This window comes from Neofelis nebulosa, chromosome 1 (genome assembly GCF_028018385.1).
Source record: "Neofelis nebulosa isolate mNeoNeb1 chromosome 1, mNeoNeb1.pri, whole genome shotgun sequence".
Classification (NCBI taxonomy): Eukaryota; Metazoa; Chordata; class Mammalia; order Carnivora; family Felidae; genus Neofelis; species Neofelis nebulosa.
Genome location: NC_080782.1, coordinates 172,860,912 through 172,887,058, shown reverse-complemented (window position 1 = coordinate 172,887,058; position 26,147 = coordinate 172,860,912). Strand labels below are relative to the sequence as shown.

At 41.0% G+C, this 26,147-nt stretch overlaps 1 protein-coding gene across 9 annotated transcripts in view; it reads left to right on the top strand.

Annotated features, from left to right (window-relative positions):
* Positions 1–26,147, top strand: part of CLYBL (citramalyl-CoA lyase) — a 264,184-nt gene that overhangs the window by 106,593 nt on the left and 131,444 nt on the right. The gene's annotated exons all lie outside the window — the stretch shown is intronic.

Below are 26,147 nucleotides of genomic sequence, written 5' to 3'. Positions count from 1 at the left end.
AATGTTTCCAGCTGCTACTAGTTGAAAGCCAATCAAAATTTAGAGCAGATATCTCTATAATTATAATGTGAGTCAAGAGGAAAATATTTTGTAAACAAAAGCTGAGTTGATACACACATTTCCTTAAGCCCATCTTTTACATTAGAGTGTTTTAAACCTTCATATCCATGTCCCCATACATGTGTTCATGCATTTAAGCACCCCTCAGGCTTTATAACTTGTTACAGCGTATTCACATATTATAAAGTGTCACAGAAATGAAAACTTTTCCTTTCAGAGACAGAGGTGGCAATGTTTAATTGGAGAGTTACAGTTTGGGTAGTTAAGTTTGCCGCACATAATGATGGTAACAGGTTTCAGTGATCTTTTTATTTTATGACAGATGTACCAACATTTAATTGTTTTTCATCAAGGGTGGAGAGAAAAGACACTTCTGTAGATTTTTCAATTCTCCTACGTGTCACTTAGCTGTCCTCACCATTGTCTAAGCTCCTTTCTCTCATCCTTTTTGCTGCAATGCCTTGTGTCATTCCCTCATGATCAGCACTTTTGTTGTCTTTGTTTTTTGCTGTACCTCAGAAGTCCATCTTTTCTTTCATCTCCTTCCCATTCATGCATGAGGGAACAGTTGTGCCCTGTTGTGGGGATGTTCCGCTGGGTTTCAAACAGTAGGGTTTCTTTTTATTCTCTTCTAAGTAGTACAATGGGGCTGAATGTCTGTTGCAGAATGCACACACTAATATGCCAGGTTATTTGGTTTCTAAGAAGTCAATAAAAATACTACATTTAGGCTCAGTCCTTGGCTTGCTTTTTGCCTGTTTGCCTTTAATGTCTTCGGTTATAAATCTGTTTGTTTCTGATAGTAAAATATAATCTTCCATATTAGATTGAAGCGTGGAATCAACAAACAGAAAAATGTTCCTGGCGGTGGAGTATTTTCACACTAGCAGATTTGGCAGTCTGCACCCTCCCTCGATAAGAGCCTTGAAACAGCCGCCAGAGCTAATTAATGGCAGCTACAACTCAGAGAGGAGGGAAAAAGAGAGTGGATCCTAACTTGGTCTTGGCAAAACTTTCCAGTGTGAGAAAGTAGCACGTCTCTGCATTTAGAGGTGTGCGGCTTTGGCTATTTTCGCCCAGATCACCTTGCTTGATTGTTGTTTTGGGTGGGGAGGTAAGTGTGAGCATGAGTGTACCTAGTTATAGACACAGACCCAGAGGCCATCCCAGCAGTAAAAGGCTAAAGACATAAAAAGCCAGAGATGTCTTAAGACACTTTGTTCTCATATTCAGGAACAATCTTCAAAATCCTCCTTAATGAGGTCATAAAAGAAAAAAATGGAACAAGTGTTCCTTGTGTATCTCACTAGGGCATGCAGTCAGGGTCACTTGCCACCAGTATCCTATTTAAAAAGGGATTGGGGTAGTTCAATCAAGCATTGCATTAAGAGAGAGACTTTGATTAATTCCTTCTCCTTTCTTTTGTGCCACAGATAATTTCAGTAAATTTGTGATACTTTCTGCTTAGCTATCACTGGGGCTTAAAGTTCTGGATGCGTCATGCTGAGTATTAGCATTTATCGGGCCTACTTGGTGATGGTGAAGAGGAGTGTATGCTACAGACAGCTGTCTAATCTTTGACAAGCAGGGCTGGTCTTTAAACATGACCATTATCTGAGATCTTAGCGTAGGGAAGTTTCTGCTCTCAGGTTGGTGGAAAGAAATCTTGGTGCGAAAGAAGGAAAGACTCAGCAGTGAGGAAGATGGTGATTTATCATGGCTAACTTTTTTAAAGGTACTGGATCTGCCTCTCAGCTTGGGTAAGTTTCAGGGATGGCTCTCAAAGGAAACAAAAGCAAGAAAGGGACAAGTGAGTGCTGGCAATGTGTGCTTTCACTGAGGCTGCAGCGGGGGAGTTGCAGATTGGCCCCCGGATGGTCAGGATCAGGTAGGAAATTGGATTCTATTGTCATTTGTTTTCTTTTATTTACCAGCTTTGTTTGTCGAGAGGCCCTCAGAGATATGAAGGGTCATTTTAGCACCATGCTGTAGAAACCTAGTGTCAAATGTCAAGTCTTCTGGTTGTTTAGACCTAGAAGCAAGTTAGGGTATATTTCAAGCACTTAGTTTTTAAAAACTCAATCACATCCCTGTTGTATTTTATAAGCTGATTTTTGAAAGAGTATATAATGTTTACTTTGTCAGCAATGCAAGGTCTGTTAGGTATCTGTACTTTTAGGTGTCACTGAAAAGTTAGATTTGGGTTCTGATGGACCAGAACAGCTCCCAGGGGGCATTGTGATGGTGTGTAAATCCCTTTCTGTTTGCGGTTTACTCACTGGATGCACTAAATCAGTTCTTCGGGCTGCTCCTTTCTGTTCAGTTAATTCAGCCACTGCACATGCGCGTGAAGGCAACAGGTTAATACTCCTCACTTAAGATAGTTTTAGGTATGGATAGATAGAATCCCTTCTTTAACAGTTGAAGCATTTGTTTTTCTGTTGAAAGTGAGGTAGTTACGTTGGTTTTCGTGAATTTATACATCAGATATATTTATGTTAAGGCAACAAGTTAAAGCAGGATTTTAGAGTGAATTTTAAAGTATGTCTCATGATAATTATTACTGTCCTGTTAAAGATTTAATAGCCAATCGTAAGGGTTTTTTAAATTATTAGTGTAAAATGAATAAGATGTTAGATTTCTCATAGATTCTGTTTTGGTGTATTTCCAGATTAAAGACCCAAAGATGAATTCATTCATTCAAATGATTTATTAAATTCCTACCTTATGCCAGGCTCATAGAATTATAGCACTATTGTTGTCATTGTCGATGTAATTGGTTTTTAACTTGTATTTATAATGATTATTATAAATAGGGGAAACCTCTAAGTATGCTAGTTTTTGATAATCAGCTTTAACTGTGAGAGTGAACATGTTCTCTGTGAAGCATGTCTGTGAATAGATTACTCGAGCCTGACCATAGTTTTTGGAATGCTAACTGAAGTTGCATGATTGATCTATTTTTTTTTTTTTTCATATTTGAAACTGGAGAGAGCTATGGAGGCAGAGTAGTGTCATGAGAAGGATAAAGGCTTTCACTGACTTTTCCTCACCTGAAAGGGAAGAGCCCTCAACTCAGGGCTTGGTATGAGAATCAAGTTCTATGATTGTGGTGAAGGGAGCCAACACAGCAAGTCCTCCGTGAATGACCCTCCCCCCATTCCCTTGTTCTAAGAAATCAGTATCTACAGGGCATCAAGTATTTACATTCTGATTCCCGTCCTGCATGCTGAAGGCCAGGGAAGTTACCTGGTCACACTTTCTCTGTGCCACCAAAAACGGTGTGAAGATGTGTATTCAGAACCTCACCACTGTGAAAAATACCTCGAAGACTTTTTAGGTCCAGGGATTGCCTGCTTCATTTGCTTATAGGAAACATAATCTCAGACATTTAAAAAAAATTTTTTTTATGTTTATTTGTTTTTGAGAGAGAGAGCATAAGCAGGGGAGGGGTAGAAAGAGAGGGAGACACAGGATCTGAAGCAGACTCCAGGCTCTGAGCTATCAGCACAGAGCCTGACACGGGACTCAAACCCATGAACCATGAGATCATGACCTGAGCCAAAGTCGGACGCTCAACCAGCTGAGTCACCCAGGCGCCCCCATAATTGCAGACATTTTTAGTAGTTCCTACAGTGGAAATACTCCAAATGTTGCTTTTTTTACACAAAATCAGCATGATGATTGCTGAGAAGAAAGAGGTCATGGCCTTTCTCAACAAAAATCCAGGGTTGCTGGTTCTTTTTTCAGATAAAGGTCTCAGAGAGCAGACAAGGTCTTCTCATAAAATCGGAGACTGTGATCCTCTGGACACCTCACCTTCTGAAACCAAGTGGAAAAAAGGAATGAACATAAGCACATTTCAGCCTCTCCAAACCTCCTTATGGTCAGATATGGCATCCAGTAAGGCACAAAAGTAGGCCACCAAGCAAACAAGTGATTTCCTTTAAAACATAGGTTAAGTAAGAGATCCGGCTTTAAACATATACCTAGTTCTCTCTCCCATAGCCGATGTGTAATAATTGCTGGCTGAAGAAAATTGTCCTGTTTACCTTAGAATAGATATCATAGGAAATGACACCTTTGCCTTTATTTACAGAGGATATATTAGTATTAATTAATTACAGATGATATATTAGCAATACAGATCCCATTATGCTACTTTTAATGTGTTTTATAATGAGAATTCCTCAAAATCCATTCAGTATAAATTGGGTCCTTCTCAATACTTAAACATAGTACTCTCTCTGTGTGTCTCAAAAATAAATAAATAGACTTAAAAAAAAAAAGAAGGGGGGCTCCTGTGGGTCAGTCGTTTAAGTGTCTGACTTTGGCTGAGGTCATGATTTCACAGTTCGTGAGTTTGAGCCCCGCATCAGGTTCCGTGCTGACAGTGCGGAGCCTGCTTGGGATTCTCTCTCTCTTCTTCTCTCTCTTCCCCTACCCTGTGCTCGTGCTCTCTCTCTTTCTAAAAAACAAACTTAAAAAAATAGCAGGTTTTTTGAGATATCTAACACAGGTGTTGCTCCTGCTTTGGAATGCTGAAAATTTTCTGCATAATTCTGTTCTGGGAGTTCTGTGGGGACTTGCTATTAGAGCTAGGGAAAAGCGTAATGGCAAGGACCACTTACTTGTCTTCTTGCAGATCAGGATGAAAGGCTCTATTAAATGTTCTTGCTCATACTAAGTTGGAGGACAAGTGGCACTGGAAATAATGGTTTGTGCTGGGAGAAGGTGTCTTGTGTGCCGCACACATTGTGGGCAACCAGCAAATGCGCTCAGCCATTTCTGTGAGGATAATGTCTACGTGACCTTAGCCACAAGGTCCTCCACATAGGTCAGTTACTAAACCTATCTTTAAATGGCCTTTTAAATTAAAAAAAAAATTTTTTTATTATTTTTTTTTGTTTATTTTTTTTTTGAGAGCAAGAGAGACAGAGTGCAAGTGGGGGAGGGCAGAGAGAGAGGGAGACACAGAATCTGAAGCAGGCTCCAGGCCCCGAGCTGTCAGCACAGAGCCTGATGAGGGCCTCAAACTCAAGGACCAAAGACCGTAAGATCATGACCTCAGCCGAAGTCGGATGCTTAACTGACTGAGCCACCCAGGTGCCAGGTGGCCTCTTAGATCGGACTCCTTTTTCAGCCATCTGCTTGAATACGAATTCTACTTAAGGAAAAGACTTAAGGGAGTGGTGGTTGGTGGTGATTGTTGTGTTTCTCTGAGGCACAGTTTCAAGTCAGTGAGATGTGTGCTTTGGATACATGGCTCTGTTTGGCGCTGAATATCCTCAGAGTTTGATGAGTTCTGGCAATGTACATAAATGGGAGGATGGAAAAGAGAAATCAGAAAGTACATCACCACCCCACCCCTCCCCTCCAGAGGGAACCGAAGAAGGTGCAGGTGGACATTGGCCCACTGGTGAGACACTCCAGAGTCATTGACGATTCTTTCTCTTTCTCTCTCAGTTAGCAAAGTGTGATTTTCTTCTGTTAATAAAGTTTAGGAAAAAGGAGAAAGAGGAGCACTGCATCCTTAACCACTTGTACTGGAGCATCTGGCATTTATGACTGTCCTGACTCCTAATTCCACTGCACCCCACCTCCCACCCCAATCAGTGCTTTGTTACTATTGTTAGTGTTGTTGCAAGACCAGCCTCTGTCTGGAGGGTGGGCAGGAGCTGGAGTGCTGTTGGGCCCCATCTTTCCAGGGGCTTGTCACCATAGCTGTGGACCTCAAATAACACTGCACTGAGGTGCTCAGGACACTGACCTCTTAGTCGGCAGTGAAGGTATCACATTCCTGCTTTATTGTATTGCATTCTGTATCTGTTGAAATTTGACTAGCAGATGTGGTAGAACTGGTCCATACCAGGCCTGCAAGTGCAAGGACAGTGTGGCAGGCCTGGTGGCAGGCAGGAGGCACAGCAAATGGGTCCTATGGGGGCAGCCCCAGTGCCAGCAAAGCCTGGGCAGAAAGCACTTGGCTGCATCGGTCTCTTTGTCAGTGAGGATTGAGGATTGCCACTTGAAGCTCTTGCCCTTCTGTCTTTTCTCGGGACAAGCGCTGTTAGGTCCAAGAGGAGAGGCAAGTGGTTCTCTACTCACTTGGAGATAGGGTGACACTGGGGACAGGGCAGTCTCTGAGCAGTGGCTTGCAGGGCGGGCTGGCCACACGTGGCCTCAGAGCTGAGGGAGCAGCAAAGCAACCCAAGATGATTCTGTAGGGAAGCCAAGGTGTAGAGGCCACAGCCTGCAGTCCCTGTGTGGAAGACCACAACCTTCCCTGTACTGCACCAGCCTGAGAGGTGAGCCCCCAGGAGCCCCAGAGCAAGCTTCTTTGGGAGGTGTTCAGGGAGGAGGGGCATGGCTGTGCTGTGCTTTGTTAATATAGGCCAGATATTGGCAGGTTGGACTGCATTAAAAAATTAATGCGGATGAAAAAGTTGTATGGATTAGTATAGTCAAAATAGGGCTGGCAAAGCCTGCTTTAAAAGTTGAGGATGACTTTAATTAAATAAAAGCCTAGCAGCAGAATAAATGTCTAGCTTGCTTTAAAAAAACAATAGGAGAGGGGTGCCTGGGTGGCTCAGTAGGTTGAGCATCTGACTTCGACTCAGGTCATGATCTCACGGTTCATGAGTTTGAGGCCCCTTGTTGGGCTCTCTGCTGTCAGCACAGAGCCTTCTTCGGATCCTCTGTACTCCTCTTCCTCTGCTCCTCCCTGCTTGCACTCTCTGTGTCTCTCGAAATAAATAAATAAACTTAAAAAATGTTTTTAAATAAGAGAATACCTCAAAGCATTGAAATAATACTTACTGATGATTCCACCAGAAGAACAGGAACATTTGCTATTGATGAGGTTGTGATGGGTGATGGAGAAGCCATACACTGGTTTCAGAGGTGTGAGAAGACAGAGGTTGTGGGCTGGGGGAGTGCTAGCAGGAGAGTGCTAGTGCACATGCTTTTTGTGTAGAGTGTGAGGCAAATGGACCGTGACAGCACCGGGTGATGGAGAGGGCACAGGGAGAAGGGAGCCTAGAAATCTGACACAGAAAAGGTCTGTGCTGGCATGTCTCACTTCTTTGTTTTCTAGCTAAGAAGTAAACTGAATAACAAACTCCCCACCAACATGGTTTCACATTGCTTTAGCTTTTCAGGAACCAGTACTTCAGTTTTTTAGTGTGAACTGTCACTTACTTGCTTCTCCATTGGAGGCTATTGGGATGACATATATTCTTAAACATAAGAACTGTGGGTATACTTGCATGAATGGTACCAGAGGCTATGGATTTTTGCAGTATATTCTGCTGGGGCTTCATTTTTCTTGAGGATATTTCATTGTTTTCTTTCTTTCTGTCTCTCTTTCTTCCTCTTTTTTATCTCTCTCTCTCTCCCCCTCCTACTGCCTGCCTTCCGTCCTCCCTCCATCCCTCCCTCCTTTTCTCTGTATGCAATAATGTTATGTAAGGACTCTTGCATCGTTCAGACCACATTGTTTTAAGGATTTCAGCATTATATAGCAGCATTTTTTTTTTCTTTAACATTTATTTATTTTTGAGACAGAGAGAGACATAGCATGAACGGGGGAGGGTCAGAGAGAGAGGGACACACAGAATCTGAAACAGGCTCCAGGCTCTGAGCAGTCAGCCCAGAGCCCGACGCGGGGCTTGAACTCACATACTGCAAGATGGTGACCTGAGCCGAAGTCGGACGCTTAACCGACTGAGCCACCCAGGCGCCCCTATAGCAGCATTTTAAAGGTGTTTTCTTCTTTTTTTCTCTTTTCAGAGAGAAATCGGTTCCCGTGTCTCTTAAGCTATATCCACAGGAGGATTATGATAATGAGTCACTGTTTTGTCATTTTGCTATTTTAAGTGAGTTTTAAATAAAACCTGTAGCTGGTTCATGATCACTGGGAACATCTCCATAAACTTTAGCTGCTATAAATATCCTGAGAGCTTAAAATAGAGTTAAAATATGAAAATATAGTGCTATAATAAAAAGTTTTCGTTACTTTCACCCTACCTATCAACAGGACAACTATATATTTCACCCACAGATATTTAAAAATACAACGACTTCCTTAGAAATTTCCTGACTATGGGGCCCCTGGCTGGCTCAGTCATTGGAGTATGCCACTCTTGATCTTGGGGTTGTCAGTTCAAGCCCCGCATTGGGTGTAGAGATTACTTAAAAATGAAATCTTTGGGGTGCCTGGGTGGCTCAGTTGGTTGGGCATCCGACTTCAGCTTAGGTCATGATCTCACAGTTTGTGGGTTTGGGCCCCGCTCGAGCTCTGTGCTGACAGCTTGGAGCCTGGAGCCTGCTTCAGATTCTGTGTATCTCTCTCTCTCTCTCTCTCTCCCCGCCCCCCCCCCCCCGCCCCCTCTCTGCCCCTACCCCACTCGTGCTTGGTCTCTCACTCTCTCGGAAATAAATAAATATTTTTAAAAAAGTTAAAAAAATAAAAATGAAATTTTTAAAGAAAAAGAAATTTCCCGACTCTCTGTCTCTCTGTCTCTGTCTCTGTCTCTCTCTCTATATCACTGTTTTCTATTTGAATGATTAACATATGCACATTAGTTAGTAGGCAAATAATGTAATTCTACTTGCTCTTCTAATTTGTCAAATCTTTACAGATAATTATTATCACTATCACATGATTAAGGAGGGGACATTTATATAAAGCTAATTTAAGGTACTTGGTTTTTGCATGCATTAATTTCCTTATTTATATATTTAATTAGCATCTATTATATGCTGGGTACAGTGCCAGGGTCAGCAAAAAGAATGCTTCCTAAAATCACAACCCCCTAAAATCATGGCTCTTAAAATCAGCTCTTTGTCTCTATTTTCCCCACTCAAATATTACCTTCTGTTCTGCCTTATCATTGTGATCAGAGCTTTCGATTAGTTGTTAAGATTTTGTAATCCCAGTGATGTGTAATACGCAGTAGGAATGCTCAGAGAAGAGAAATCTTTAAGAAATTTTAATTACTGGGGAGCCAACTCTACCAGAGAAATCATCAGAGTTGTCCATGTAAGGATGGGGGCTGCTCAGACTGAACTGAACCCCTGTTATGATTGAAACTCTTTTCACTTTATTGTCCAAATTACTGCCTTAACTCCCTCCCACTCCTCATTTGCCTATTCCCCTTGCTTTTTATCTTCTGTATTACCAGTATTACAACATAGTGGTGTTTACTTCCTGAAAGCATTAGTAGTCATCAGGAGCACCAGTTCGTTATAGATGTAGATAAATGGGTGTCAACCCCTCAACTACGACTCGGACTCATTTGGAAAATATGGTTCCTTCCCTCAAAAGAAACTGCTCATGCATCTTTGGACGTTTCTATAAAATAGCTGTGTGCATTTCCTTATTTGTTATAAACAACTAGAATCAGTGTGTCCTGCTTTGATGCCAGAACTAGAATTTAATTCACAATGGCAAGGAAGCTTTACCTAGAATGTCTACACATGAAAGGCGAGGAAAAACCATACAAGTTCCGTCCCCCTTTCCGTTTTTGGTAAGCTTTCGACTTTTCTTCCCTGCGATTATTATTGAGTGGAATGTAACCCCCAAATCTTTCACCAGATGTTGCCTCACCATCTTAAAGGGAAGAAGAAAATTATAATGGATGTTTTGAATGTGCTCAACTTTTGTTTTGTTCAGAGCCAAACTGAATGAAGCAAAGAAGTTAAAATCTTTTCTTGTTCCATCTGAGTAAGCATGAAAACCTACAATCCTTAATCTTTTAAAAGAAAAATAACCCTCCTCTGTTTGTGGGATTTCTGATTCATTTCTTCCGCCCTGCTCCCCTGCTCTGCATTTTTGTAGTCAAATTCTGTCTGGACTTTTGTGAGCCAATAACCTCCCTCTTCACCCCTCTCCCCTCTACCCCCGCCCCCACCTCTACCCTATGATGACACAAAGAGCAGAGAGTCCACAAAAGACTCAGTTTCTGGGTTTTGTATTGAAAAGGAGGATGAAATGCTGGATATACTTAGGAACACAAAACTGATCTGTTAAAACTTTACCAAAAAAGCAATTTATTAACATCAGGATAGGGGGAATAAAAAGTGAGAGGAATAGAGATTTTTTTTTAAATGCCATGAATAGAAGTGAATATAATGTTACTTTTTTGTAATTTGCACTAAATTGACTTTTCTTTAGTGTCACACAAACTAGTTGGTGTGGCAGCTACTTCAGCCGCCCTGCCCCCAAGTTAACAAGTAATGTAAAAACACAAGAGTCCCATGGGAGGGTAGTGGGGAGCCCTGGAAAGCTATTTGTTGATATCCCTGAACAATAACCAGGGCTGGTATACTGGCCTGTAGTTTAAAGCTCAGGACCTGAGTCTTAACCATTTTTCCCTGTTGCCATGATTATGATGACAGCACTTCTCTGTGAGGTGTGTCCTATGTCTGTGACTCTGGGTCTCCAGGGTGTCAAAGTTTGTCTGTGGCTAAACTCTTAAATAAATATTCTAAACCAAGGGTCCAAAGGCTGAATTCTGCTAACCACTTATTTTTATACAGCCTTTGAACTAATAATTTTTCCAGATGTGTGATTTGATGATAGGGAACATTACCTTTAACTCCAATTAAGCAAAATGCTAATCCCCGCACCAAAAAAAAAAAAAAAAAAAATGCCATTCTTCTCTCCATTAGAACTGTATTACCAAAAAGTTGTACTCAATTTTATTTTGAATTCCATCAGTAAAAAAAGGTGTGGAAAATTGTGTTTTCTCTTGATGTATATAAGTCCCTGTATAATATCCCAGCATTTGTCTCCCAGCTCACAATCTGAATTAGTTACTATCTGTCCCTTTCAGACGTTTGGTGAGCCCTGTTTTAGACTGTCCATTATAGAGACAATTTTGAAGAGGGGAAAAGGCATTCTTGCTATCATTCCTTGTTTGAATCTTGTTTCGATTTTCTGTTTTAATAGTGAAGCTTTTCTGATCAATATGGATATGAGTTACTATGCTTTGGCTTGTGCAGTGTCCTGAGAAAACTGGTGTCAGTTGTGAAGTGCAGCATAATATTGCCAGCAGCTGCCTCTTTGAAAATGTAAAGTCACTGAATAAAATACATCTGTGTTTCCTTATATAAAATAACTGGCAATAATAGTATATTTCATACAATTGAGGGAATTAAGTGACAAATGTAAATTAAGGAATCAGTAGATGTTAAAAAGAACAGAGTCTACCATTGAGAACTTAAGTTTGTTTGCCTTAGAATGAGTACTGATACTTTGTGTTTTAACATTTTGAATCTATGTACAGATACACTGTCCCCTGTACACTGATAGGTACCTAAATAATGCTGCTGCTAAGCTTCAGGCAATACAAAATATAATCTCTTTCAACACGATTTTGTGGCAGATACTTGTTTAAAATAGAATTATTACTTAAGGCCTATATATTTCTTTTGTAGATTTTTTTTAAACATTTATTTATTCAAGGGTCGCTTGGGTGGCTCAGTCAGTTATGCATGCGTGATCTCACAGCTTATGGATTCAAGCCCCGCATCAGGCTCTGTGCTGACGGCTCAGAGCCTGGAGCCCACTTCAGATTCTGTGTCTCCCTCTCTCTCTGCCCCTCCCCTGCTCTCTCTCTCTTTCTCTCAAAAATAAACATTAAAAAATTTTTTAAAAATTATTCATTTTGAGAGAGGGGGAGGGGCAGAGAGAGAGAGAGAGGGAGAGAGAGAATCCCAAGCAGGCCCCATGTTGTCAGTGCAGAGCCCGACACAGGGCTCCATCCCACCAACCGTGAGCTCATGACCCGAGCCAAAATCAAGAGCTGAAGTCCTGTGTATTTCTAAGATAATTTTAAAGCATAAATAAACCTTATCAAAGAGCAAAAAGAGGAGCTTTTCTGGTTCAGAAAATTTTAATATATTGAGTTGTCACTGTTTTGCTCCCTGTCTGTGACAGACTACATGATTGGAAAAAGGACACCGGCTTGGTGTTTCACATAGCTAGTGTTTATGTCTGGGAACCCCTACGTGCATGAAGGCAATGTATGACAGAGCTGGGCATAGCATTTGCAAAGAAAGAAAATCACTGGTGATAATTGAGATGAAATCAATGAGTTCCCCTGTGCTCTTCCTCATTCTCCTGCACCCACGATGCACTTTTTGCCTCCAGGAGTTTGTCCTCCCTCTTCCAAGGTTGTCCCCACCTCTGAGAAACCTTCTGTGAATGTCCCCTCCCACTCCTGGACTTCTGGCCTCTGTTTGCTTTAGAGACTCCTGTCTTGGGTCTGTCTCCCTAGCTGGACCTCAGCTTCCCAGATGGCTGATTCTCCCCTCATTAACATCCCCAGGGTTTGACTTAGTTGTCTGATATCTATTTGTGGAACTAATGAAAGAAAAATTTGTCTAACATTAAGAGAAAATGAATGGAAAAATCCTTCTGATTTTCCTTTAAAATTTTTTTTTTAATGTTTACTTATTTATTTTGAGAGTGAGAGCATGAGCAGGGGAGGGGCAGAGAGAGGAGACAGAGGATCCAAAGCACACTCTGCACTGAGAACAAAGAGTCTGACGTGGGGCTCGAACTCACAAACCCTGAGATCATGACCTGAGCCGAAGTCAGACACTTAACCGACTAAGCCACCCAGGCTCTGCCTTGATTTTCTTCTTTTCAGATGAGATTAATGTGTGTAGATAATCATGAAGCATTATTTTAGAGCTGATTAAAAATTCACAGAGAAGCCACAATTGATATCTAGTTTGTCCAGCTATTAAGTTCTGGAGACCTGGAGGGCATCAGAAGAGAAGATATAACCTAATGTTTCTATTTTCTGCACTGTTGACTCTTAGACTCTTAGCCTGGATGTGGGCTCCCATCCCCTTGGTAGGTGTGTTTCCCAGACGTGGCAGAGTGCCAATCACTGTGTGCATGTGTGTATGTGTGTGTGCGCACACGTGAGCACGTGTGCATGAACAGCACACCTGTGAAGTGTCCTAGGTGACAGTCTGTTTTAGACCCACATGTATAACTCACAGAAGTTAGAGAAGAGGAGGGGGAAGTGTCTCCTCTTTAATAATAGTAGCTATTATTGATTGGATTTTCTGCATGTGAGGCATTTTATCAGGTGTTACCTGCATCATTTCATTGATTTCTCACAGCAATCCTATTATATTGAACTCATAATAAACCTGAGATTTAGGGAGGCTAAGTAACATGCTTTAGGTGCCACCAGAACCAGGCCTGCTGGATTCCGGAGCCCAATCCCTTAACTGCTCTGATTTCCTTACCACTCACCTGCTTTCCAGGGAAATGAGAGAGCAGCTCAGAGATGGCAGGTCTGGGGAATCATGACCATTTGTTTCTCCTCAAAGCATAGAACAGAGGAGTCATATGGACAAGTATATTATTTATCACTATCTTTCCTCCTCGGAGCTCAAGAAAAACTGAACTTTCAGAGTTAGGAATTATGTCCTGGTTATTGTCCCCTTGTTCCTCTCATAACTCAGAGTAGAGCCATCACACACAGCTCTGGACTTAGTTGAGCTGTAAGTTGCAGGTGAAAAGTGAGGCAAACTGTACCACAAGTACAACCTCCAACTTTAAGGGAGGGCTAGTTCCCGTGGACTTCAAGTCTTGTAACTGTTTTTGATGGATTACGTGGAATTACATGTGAGTTAAATCCATTGAGTACCATGTGCTGAAATTCCAGGCAACGAGAAATGAGCTGCATGGTAATTGAGAATGAAGTTAAGGAAGAAAATTTTATTGTTAATCAAGGGCTTAATTGCCTCTGGGACATTTTAAATAAATGCCATGCCGTACTTAAGGAGCGATATTCTGTAAGTGAGATGCAAAAATTCTTTAATTAAACCATCATGGGTAGTCCCTGATTGAAATATCTGTCTTTATCTTCGTAGTTAAGCCTTCATGATTCATGTAACAACTCAATCAGGGATTGAGTAAATTAAGGGCCCCTTGAAAGAAGAGATCAATTGTATAAAATTGATTGAAATTATTTCTGGGACAGTCTTCATTGTCCTTATTTGTATTGACCAGAGCATATTTTTGGTGTATTTGCTATTTGCTGGTCTTGTAGAGAGTAAGCTGTTTTTCAGCCTGCAGGGGACAGAGTGTGGCTATTGCATAGTATATAGCACAGACAGTTCTTAGAAGAATTCATCTGTAAAATGGAACAAATGTAAGGGTTTCTTGGCCGTGGAGAAACCCAATGATAATGACTTCTATGGTCCCTGTAATTTACAAGGAAGGAAGTTGGTAATGAAGTCAGTTAACAAACGTGAGTGTGGCCACATGTAAGGACTTGTGCTAGATGCTGATAAACTGTGGCAGTATCCATGAACCGAAGGGCTGAGTTCTTGTTGCCAGCTGAACAGTTCCAAAGACTCCGATTCAGAAAGATGAAGGAGATTTGTCGACTCTCTCATTGTACGTGGAAAAAACAAAAAAAAAGAAAACTTAGGTATTCAAAAGTTTTGACTTATTGGATTGCTCACTTTGAGTGTCAGAAGCACTTGAAAGGAACTTGGTAAAGTCTTGTGAAAAGCAGGGAGTGGGGGCCAGCACCTGCGATGGGTGTGGGAAATGTACCACCAGCACATCTGTCATTGTCCTACTCTGCATTCTCTTCTAGTTGGACACTCAGCTGTGATACTCATTGTGCCGTTAGCAGAAGTCTTTATGAAAACTCAGAAAGTACACAAGAGAATACATCAGTGGCCTTTTAAAAACTTTAGTAATGGTTTGTTCTGCCAAACTAAACACTATGATTTCATTTAATTCTTAAAAAGAGAAAAATTACCATCTGAAGTTACCAGTATCTTCAACATATGATCACTTGTATTTTTTTAAAGTTTTATTTATGTTGAGTAATCAGCAAATAACCTTAAATAAGTAATCAAATAAAGGTATTTTATAGCATAGGTTCATACTGAAATTATTACCTTCTTTTTTTAGGGTTCTTTTTAAAATTTATTTATTTTTAGAGAGCGAGAACAGGTGAGGAGCAGAGAAGGAGGGAGAGAGAGAATCCCAAGCAGGATCTGTGCTGTCAGCGCAGAGCTGATGCAGGGCTCAATCCCATGAACCTTGAGATCATGACCTGAGCTGAGATCAAGAGTCAGACACTTAACCAGCTGAGCCTCCCAGGCCCCCTAGGGTTCTTGATACAAAACAACTGAGGCTTTTAAAAGTAATTTCAAGGGTGTCTGGGTGGCTCAGTCAGTTGGGCATCTGACTCTTTGATATCAGCTCAGGTCATGATCTCACGGTTGTAAGATGGAGCTCCCGGTCAGGTTCTGCACTGAGTGTGGAGCCTGCTTAAGGTTCTCTCTCTGCCTCTTCCTTTCACTCTGCCCTTCCCCCCCCTCAAAAAAATAAAAAAGAATAAAATAAAAGTGGTTTCATTTTCAAATAAACACATAGACACACTTTGTGAACTGAATACTTGAAAAAGAAAGAGGAGGAAAGAAAAATATTTGAGGTCATATTTTCATAAAGGCTCTGTGATGTTTGACATGTGTTGGCCAATTCTGGTCAGGTCAAAATGACAGGTCAGATTTTGCCTGCTGCCCTGGGACTACACTGGCCAGTGTGTCCCCCCTGAAGAGCTTCTCTTCCTCCAGAATCCTTGTTATGGGCACATAGAAAGCCTATGGTGGTATTCAACAGCTAAAGAAGAGTCCTGTGATGGTTTAGATGTGAAATCACAACTTTTTGGCAGTGTCTGGAAACTTAATGTTGTCATGTCACAGCAAGTATAGAAATTCCCGTAGGATTTTACATGATGACTCAAAGGATTAATTCTGTTCTAAACACTGTGCCCTGGGAAGAACTGTATTTGTGTAACTTGGACAAAAACAAGCATATCTGCACATAGTCTGTGAAGAAAGGGAAATGAGCTGTGCACTCCAGAGCAAAACTAGCTGCCTTCCCAAATAGCTAGAAATGCAGCTTGCTTGTCCCCTTCAACCTGTTCTCAAACAACTCAAACTTATTTTTTTTTTTTTTAATTTTTTTTTTTTTTTTTTTTTTTTTGGGACAGAGAGAGACAGAGCATGAACGGGGAGGGGCAGAGAGAGAGGGAGACACAGAATCGGAAACAGGCTCCAGGCTCTGAGCCATCAGCCCAGAGCCTGACGCGGGGCTCGAACTCACAGACCGCGAGATCGTGACCTGGCTGAAGTCGGACGCTTAACCGACTGCGCCACCCAGGCGCCCCTCAAACTTATTTTAAGAAATGTTTGTGAGCCCAGGAAAACAAAATGATCTCTTAAGCATTCCCTTGCATCAATATTTTTTTGATTTTTTTTAATGTCCTGTAAGATGCTTTTGTGAAATCACTTTTTCTGATTGCAGTATATCTACATTTGGGAGTGCTGTGGTAAATACACAGCTCACATGGATACTAAGGGGTTTGAAGTTCTCATGATAAATTTGCTCCTGCTATTTGCAGAGTGATGATGCCTATATAGGAGCATGTTTCTATAAGTGCTCATTCACTCCCTGGTTGGGTTCAGAGGGTCTCAAGTCATCTCCAGAGAATTGCCATCTGAGCATGATATCACGTGGCCCTGGTATTTGTTAGTTGGGGGGCTGCATGGATTCTGTTTGATCATTTCCCTCATTGTCTTGTACATTCTAAATGTTGGGGCTGCCTTAGTTCATATGCTTCCAGAGAAGGTATCACGAACAACTTGATGCCCATATTATGACTTCACAAGCTGGAAAGTCGGTGTGTATAGATTCTTCATCTCTCAAACTGAGATTTTTGATTCAGAGACAGGTTGCCTGTGGACACTTCCCAGAGGCTTTGGCTGCTTGACACACAGATTGTAATCACAGTAATTAGCACTGAATTTTCAAGTCCTGCTCTCCAGCTTGACCTGGCAGCGTTTAGTCAGCATGCACACAGCTGGATCAATGGCAGGAACTGAAGGACCCAGTTGTGGTGGGCATCGTCCCTGGGGAGTTCCAGGGGAGCCGCAGGGACAAGGGAGCAATGCTGAGACCTGAGACTCAAGAAGAAAAAAAATATGATATTGATAAAGGCACCTGTCAGTGGGAATTGTGTTAAAAATTATTATAAGGGACGGATGACAGTACAGACTTTGCCAGAAATTAATTTTCAATGAATTTGTTTTTCTCCCTTTGGCTTAGTTCGGTTTTGGGTATTCCTAACATGTCCCCTGTTAAAAGTTTACACTTTCTTCCCCTAAGAGAAAGTACCTGCCTGTCTTTTCTTTTTTTTTTTTTTAATATTTTTTATTTATTTTTAATGTTTATTTTTGACACACAGAGCATGAGTGGGGGAGGGGCAGACACATACACACACACACACACACACACACACACACACACACACACACACACACAGAATCTGAAGCAGGCTCCAGGCTCTGAGCTGTCAGCACAGATACGGGGCTCAAACTCACAAACTGCAAGATCATGACCTGAGCCAAAGTCAAATGCTTAACCGACGGAGCCACCCAGGCGAGTACCTACCTATCTTAATCCAAAAGCTAGTGAAAAAAAACTATAGGACATGAAATCGATGCTTTGGTGGATCAAAAATAAAGTTTTTTTTTGTTTGTTTGTTTTTTTTTTTTTTTTAGCACCCTGCCTTTAGGTAGCTTATCTTGAATAGCACAGTTGTGGCAAAAAAGCACCTATGCCTGATTTTGAAATAGATTATCTGAGAAGTTTGGTGGTGGAGGTACAGAGACAGGGATTCATGTTCAAATAAGCTTCAGGACACTTTTGTTATCTACTTGCTCATCTCAGTCCCATGGGGAGTGTGTTACCTAGAAGGTAAGGGTGATAAGAATATGGCAGCTGGAGGGGATTTCAGACCCTTGATTCCCACCCATTGAGGGTTAATGATTTTGAATGGACACTTGAAGACTGAACACCGAATAAAAATAAATAGGTTTAAACTTACAGAAAACGTTAAAAATAATTTTTAAAAAATGGAGGGCACCTGGGTGGCTCAGTCGGTTGAACATCTGACTTTGGCTCAGGTCGTGATCTCACAGTTCGTGGGTTTGAGCCCTGCCTTGGGCTCTGTGCTGACAGCTCAGAGCCTGGATCCTGCTTCCAATTGTGTATCTCCCTCTCGCTCCGCCCCCCTCCCGCTCTCACCCTGTCTCTCTCTCTCTCTCTCTCTGTCAAAAATAAATAAACACTAACAAAAAAAAAAAAATTTACAGAAAATACTTCACTCACAACACAAAACCATTTGAGTGTATGCAGTATCTCTAATACTGTGATCATTATAGTTGGAAAGGCAAGGTAGGCAGATTTTTTTAAATGACAGGTTTTTAAAAGTTTGTTGCTTTTAGAGATGCAAACACAATTGGTTCCATTCTGCTTCTTTGCACATCAGTACTTAATATAAAGTTAAGCTTTGAGGCACTACTTTTGCATTTTTCTGTTGTAAGCTTTTGCACTCACTTAAGTTGCTAGAATATTTGTGTGGAAAATGAGGGCAATTCTGTGTTTGAATGAACTGTTGTTGGATGTTGATAATCATTTTGTGATTTGAAAGTTAAATCCTATAACCCTCACATGCTCACATATAGTAGTTTTTAGGCCACAGTTACATTTGCCACTAAGGGTACCTTAGAAAGTATTTATAGATTCTGCTGTAAAATGCCCTGTTCAAGTGATGAGTGGAGCATTTCTACTCCTCATCTGCTTACAGAATGAAGTTTATCCTGAGAGTAACCTGGTGTCTTTTCTGAAAAGTTCCTTAATATCCAATAGCTCATTCAGGCATGAGCTTAGGATTTTTTCCAGAAATTCTTTCATAAATCAACAGGAAGCCTTCTTTTCCAGTTTTATTATAAAGGGGGAAATGATGGTAAAACTTAAACACACATTGTTATTTTAACATCTAGTCTTACATCTGTTGAGGAGTTGTGTTTTTACTTAAAAATAGTTTAGCTGAGAATCAAAACCAGAGAATTATGCCTGTTCCCAACCTTCTGTCAACGATGGCTCTTTGTTAAAAGCACACAGCAGAAAACACTATGTTAATACACTATGTTGGCTTAAAAAGCCAAATTAAGAAACTTGAAAGCTTCAACATTTAATTTTTTTTTAATGATTTAAGTAAATTGTGGTAGAAATCTGTGCCAGACTTTTAAAGGGTACTCACATCTTGCCTTTATAAGTAACTGTGGAATTAGACATACCATAAATTTACTTCATATTTTCTTAGTAAGTTTGAATTTCCAGATAGCCTCTACCTGTTATATTGTAGATTCTACAAAGCTATTCCGTTTCATGTTGAAGAGACCCAGTCAACATTAGTACACATTTTTTCCCCCTTAAGTGCAAAAAGTAGATCGCAACAGGGACTATTGAATTCTGAAGCCATCGGTTGTTTTCTCTTTTATCCTTCCAGCCCTTCTGTGTTGTTTATTTCATTTTGTTGCTGGGGACTGTGGGGCTTTTTCACCTCAGACTTTGGCTCTCCCTCTTCTTTTCTTTTGCTTTACAATTCACACGAGGACAGGGTGGTAGGCTTTTTTGTTCTTGTTTTGGGTTTTTGTTTTTGTGGGTTTTTGTTTTTTTTTTTTTTGCATATTCCTCCCTTTCCTCCAGATCTTGTTGGTGACCAAATTTAAAACACTACAGTGTTTAGGATCCCTGCAGGGCCATTTTAAGTATTTGGACCCTCAGAGGGCCCCAAGCAATAACTACCTGAATTGCTTTTAATTACACAATATAGCTGCATCATTTTACTTCAGATTCTTTTTGATTGATGCTGCAAGGCAATTGTGACCGCGGATGATGGGATTAAGTGCCTCTTGAAGTGACTTTAGCTTCTTGTGGGAACAAAGGGAGAGAGGAGAACACTTAGTCCCTTTTTTCCTGAACTGCCTTTTTCTTCGCTTTCGTATAAAGAAATACAATTAACAAACATTATCCCCAGAGGTAAATTGAAATGTACATGCAGACAAGAACTGCTCTTGACTGCGATTAGACATATATGATCCGAGGTATTCTGACCATTCATTAGTGTTAATTATTTGAGAAACAAGCCTAGAACAAATGATTAAAATGTAGGCGCCATGACTGGGATTATTAGCATGTGTGATAAAATGTGTGCTCTGCAGCTGTACTAATAAAACGCTTTGGAAAGTGGCTTTGATTAGACAAATGCTTGGTTTAGCTCTGTGGTGAGCTCTTGGTGTTTGCTCAAGACCTGGTGGTGTTTATAACAAACAACTTATATCTTTCATTCTTAATTAGTGGGAATTACTATGCAAATGTTGGTATTTTGTAATTTAATATCCTATCGTTTTCCCTGCCCTTCGATTGTTGTTGCAGTCTACTCGTCTTGCTGGGAATGGGACAAACTGAGCTCTTAGGCTGTGCTGGATGCCAGGGAAAATGACTGCAAAGTTTGCTCTCTTATTTGGTTTATGAACTATTTAGTTGCTTAAATAGATCCTCTTGTATTCAGAACTTATATTACAGTCCCAGAGATCTGGCAGGGGTAACCTAATCAAACATAAACCAACCGGGAGCTGGTTGGCCCATGTGGGCAGTCAACATTGTGCTAAGTCCACCAGCCTAACCCAAGCTGAGTGAATGGAACCAGGGGGAAGGCAGAAATGGCCAGCAGAGTAAGGACCAATTCCCCTGGAAAATGAATCTAGGAGTTTGGGCTTAGCAAAGAAATGTGAGCTCAGCTAAATGTAGAGTTAGCAACAAAAACTTGGGGGGGCACAAGTGGGAGTGGAAAGAAGATATGAGAGGGAAGAATGGAACCACGGTGCCCAAGAGTTGTTGGGAAATATGCCAGGCAATCAGAAGCTGAACTCAGAGACTGGTCTAAGAGTGGGTGTTTTGTGTCTCCTGACTTGTAGCTTAAATGTTCCCCTGTACCTTGCTTGCATTTTTGAAACCAGAGTCAGAGGAAGAATCATTTGGAGATTGTCCATTTGGTGCCATGAAAACCTTCAATGGTTTGTCATTCTCAAGTGGTCTGTCCTTGTCATCCAATAGTCTTCTGAGTCACCTACTTCATAGCTTATCATTAGCACTTTCCAAAGGAAGACAAATATCAGTGTTAGTCTAGATAGAATGTAAAATTAAATGAGCTTTTAAATTAGTTCATGCATTCCAAAGACAAACACAAAAAATTGTCTGGTTATCTTGGTCTCTGGCTAACCTATTTCATCTCTCTTGCTATTATCATAGAAAACTGTGAATCAAGTCACAAGTAAACCAAAATATAGCTTATGGAAAGATTCACCTCTTAATTTTTAATTTTATTCCCGTTATATTTACACTAAAAATGTTACTGTCTGAATTTAATCAGCTCATTCCATCAAAAACGAAGTAACAATACGTATTCAATAAGAGTGGTTTTTTGCTTAACTATACTGGCATTAAAATTTAAAACTTAATAAAAAGAGTGGTATTGGGGGGAGAACTAAAAATAAGGAAAGTAAAAGCTCTTTTGCACTTCAAGATGATACATGCTAAATGTGGCACTGAATTAAGAAAAACAAAAACAAAAACCTGAGCTCCCCTAAAATTAAAGCAATTTCTAGGAAGTCTTGCCTTAAATAGATATTTGAAGGAATTAATGCCTGTGGCACATTACACATACTTAAAAACAAAAAAAACTATGTTAGAAAAGCTTCATGATCACATCCATATGTTTAGTTTTAATTTTTATCACATTTAGCTCTGAATAATTAAGAAGAAAAAAAAAATCTTAATCTTATTGTGAGTCCGACACAATCAAAGCCACATACACGTGATTCGTGATCACAGCTTGTATTCACAGCTTTCGTGTGTGTGGTATGGGTCTGGCAATTAGACTCAGACTGTGTTTTTTTCTAAAAATTATTCAGTGCTAGAGAGAGATCAATATTAAATCCTCCCAAAATCTACAAATCAGGATAATCAAAGGTCTATAGCTAACAAAATATCAAAATTCTAAGCTATGTAACATTTTGGCCTTATTTCATTGAGATTGACACTTGAAAGGAATTTTTGAGAGAATCTAGGAAGAAAACGGAGATTCCATTAACCCACATCATTTTCGTGACAGTTACAAAAACATTTTAAGATATGGAAAGAACTATTTTCTCAAAATTGTAGAGCCATTTTCTGGAGGGAAAAAAAAATCTCCCATGATTACTTTCATATCAAAGAACCGGTCATGGGGGAAATGCATTAATTTGACACATTTAGCAGCCTTTGAGCTTTTGAAGAACTCTGTGAAAGAATCCATGGTTAAATCTGTCAGGTTGACAGTCTTCTTTCGTGACCTTTAAAAAAAAAAGTTAAGGAGAAATTGATCTTTCTAGTTCACAGTTGCTCAGTTACCTCTAAAGCTCTGTCGGGAAATAATCATCCCAGCTTTAAATTTATTATTTTTGAGGTAGAATAACCCAGTTACTAATGGAATCTCTAAATGGAGATATTTTGTGAATGGCCTTTTTTGTGAAATTTTCTGGTGGTCCTATGGGAATGTTTCCTAAACTATCCACGCTGGCTGTTTTAATACATTAACTACTCAATACTATCGTTTCTGCAACGTGTTTTAGAATCAGATCTTCTTAGGGATGCAAACAATGAACTATCTAAACAGAAGGCTGTTTGGTCAGGAATGGAACGAGTATGCACTTTATTGCTCACGCTCAGAGATTCATGATCCAGAATTCCCAATCGTCTCTACAGAGGCAAAGGGAAATCAGATGGTGTGCCCTTTAGGTTTTAATTACAATTCACCAAAACTCCCTGTTCTGTGCTTGACAGGTACTATCTATCTAGTTCCCGATGCTGGGATCACACATGGAAATTCATCTATCAAATCTCTGTGGGTCCTGAGTGTCATTCCTGGACCAAGTTCTCAGCAACATCAACAGTTAACTATTAATGGACAACATCCTTGGACTTCTTTGTGTTTCTAGGAGCCCTGGGTGGAAGCAGCCCAGAAACAGAAGAGATGCTAATCGCATTGTGTTCTTAAACGTGTTCAGTGAAGGAGTGCAGGTTTCCCTCTTGACCTCAGTGTCACTCCAAGAAAAAAATCCCTCCAGTTTTCTGTTCAGATAAAACTTCTGCTCCTCCTTCTCTCACCAAAAGTAGAGCAAGAAAGTGGGATTACTGCGAATGCCCAGTAACAGGCACATGCTCTATTGTCATCCCCTCCTCAACACAAAACAAGGAGCTTTGAGGAAAAACAAAGCTCTTCTCATCTCGCCTCCCCTCCCCCACTGTCCCTTTCTGCCCCTCACTTCCGCCTGCCTTCCTTCACTCCCACTTTTCTCATCCACCCCAACTTTCCCGCAGGTCCCAGCTTTCTCCACCTTCTTTTACTTTTCCTCATTCTCTTCCTCTCCCTCATCTCCTTTCAATAGCCTCCCCCGCCCTCTTCCTCCTTGTCTGCTGCTGGACTGGCTAGGCTTAGCCAGTACCGAGCTCTTATCTCCCTTCCTCTTCCTCTCAGAAAAATGGCAATGTTGGGGTACCTGGGTGGCTCAGTTGGTTAAGCATCCCATTTCGGCTCAGGTCATGATCTCCCGGTTTGTGGGTTCATTCCCTGTTTAGGACTCTGCTGACAGCTCGGAGCCTGGAGCCTGCTTCAGATTCTGTGTCTCCCTCTCTCTCTGCCCCTCCCCTGCTTGTGCTCTGTTTCTCTCTCTCTCTCTCTCTCTCACAAGAATAAACAAACATTAATTTTTTTTTTTTTTTTTTTGAAAAATGGCAGTGTTTACCCTCAGAGGTACTGCCAGTTGCCTCAGCCTCACAGGCAGAGCAACTCTGCAAGGTGCCTGTGCCACAGTTAGAAATAAAGACTAATCCATAAGGCATGTAAAGGTGGGTCTCCATTCTCATGGAAAACTTGCCCTCTTCCTTGGGACCCATTAATGGTCACACCATTGTAGGGATTTCTCCTTGGGACTTTTCCCCATACAGGCTGTGAATGTGTGGAGAACCAGAGTTCTGCAGCCACGCCAGGCCCAAGATGCATGCGCAACTGAGGGTCTGCTGGACGCAGAGCTTCTTGTCCACATTTGCTCAGCCCACAGCCCTTACCGAACAAGAGCCCACTGTGGTAGACTCGGTATTAATTGGATACATGATCGATACTGAATTTGATCAATGCATTTGTGTTTATGAAATGATAGCATGGATATGACAAGGAAAACAGATTTGGTAACTTTTGTTTTCATTGTGGTAAAATATACATAATATACAGTTCTCCATTTTAACTCCTTTAAAGTGGACTGTTCAGTGGCATTAAGGACATTCTCAGTGTTGTGCAGCCATCACCGTCATCTCCAGAACTTATCATCTTCCAAAATGAAACTCTGTATCCATTAAAGAACTCCCCATCCCCCTTCCATCCCCATTCTACTTCCTGTCTCTGAATTTGACTACTCTAAGTACCTCTTATAGGTAGAATCATACAGTATTTGTGCTTTTGTGTCTGGCTTATGTCACTGAGCATAATGAGAATCTTAAATTTTTGACATGGATGTTTGTTTTCTTGTTCTGTGTGAAAAAAGACACCTGTTGTAGAGGTCTCCTGCTTTGCCTTTTGGTTTTCTGATGGTCTGAGGAGGCAGAGATCTGCCCTGAAACAGCATGACACAAACTTTACCAAACTGGGCATAAATACAGACTTTTTCCTCCCTACCACTGCTTTAGGATAAAGTCTGCCCTTTATTCCATCTCCTCCCCTCTGTTTCTGGGGTTCCATGGCAAGGACAGGTTAAAAGGGAGTTCCCTCACTAGTCCCCCTCTTTGTACATGGCACCTCACAATGGCTGAAAGACTGGCCCACAGCCTCTGGGTTGCCCCATCAGTGCCCCCACAGTGGACCACAAACTGCTATCTTGTGTGTCTACTTTGGACACAAAAAACTATTTCTTCATTTCAGTACCAAATGGAGCACTTGATTCAGGTGCGATATAATTGCTTCATGAGAGTTTGCCCTGAAAATGTCTTCTCGGCTTTTCTGAAGTGGGCTGCACGCTTATTTGTATTAGCACCACATGCTAATCTCACGAATGGCCCTGTTCTGCCAATGGGAGAACAAATAGCTGTTCTTTTACTCTCGTGCCCGGGGAAAGCTCCCTCCTTCTCTGTACACTGTTGCCATAGTAACGGAAACAGTTCCTCAGAATAGGGAATCTTTCTGGGCAGTTGGGAACTTAGCGAAGTAAGAACGTAAGTAGGCCTCAGTTATTATAGATGCTTGCATAAATACCTATTAAGTCATAAGCATCGTTGAAATTCATAGGTGAATTTTACTGTCTTTTGTAGGGATGGGAAAATATCGGTTAAGGGGCTCCTATCCTCATTCTAGTTGCAAGCATTCTTCCGTAAGCATCAGAATTGGCATGTGAGGTCAGACCCGTGGGCCATGCAACACGTAACTCAGTTTTTCCCAATGTATGAACTTAGAAGAGGAATGATATAGCTCAATTATACTCCTCCAACCCTTCAAAGGATTGAAGATCCAGCCCCAAGTAGAAGAATCCATCAGGAATCTGTCATATACCTTGGATTTGTGCAGACTTTTCCGTAAGAATTTTTTATTTTACTTTATTATTTTTTAAGTGAACTCTATGCCCAGTGTGGGGCTCAAACTCACAAGCCTGAGATCAAGAGTTGCATGCCCTGCTGACCAGCAAGACACCCAAGAAATTTTTATTTTTAACCTTGGTCAGCTCTTAGAGTCAAAATCCCTTTATTTCTTGTTTTCTTTTTTAAAATATTCTATTTTTTAGTAATCTCTACACTAACAGGGGGCTTGAACTTACAACCCTGAGATCAAGAGCCTCACAGTCTACTGACTGAGCCAGCCAGGCGTCCTGAGTCAAAATCTCTTTAATTTTTTTTTTTTTGAATGTTTATTTATTTTTGAAGGAGAGAGAGAGCATGAGTGGGGGAGGAGCAGAGAGAAAGGGAGACACAGAATCTAAAGCAGGCTCCAGGTTTTGAGCTGTCAGCACAGAGCCCAATGTGGGGCCTGAACTCAATTCGTGAGATCATGACCTGAGCCGGAGTCGGACATTTAACTGACTGAGGCACCCAGGTACCCCTCAAA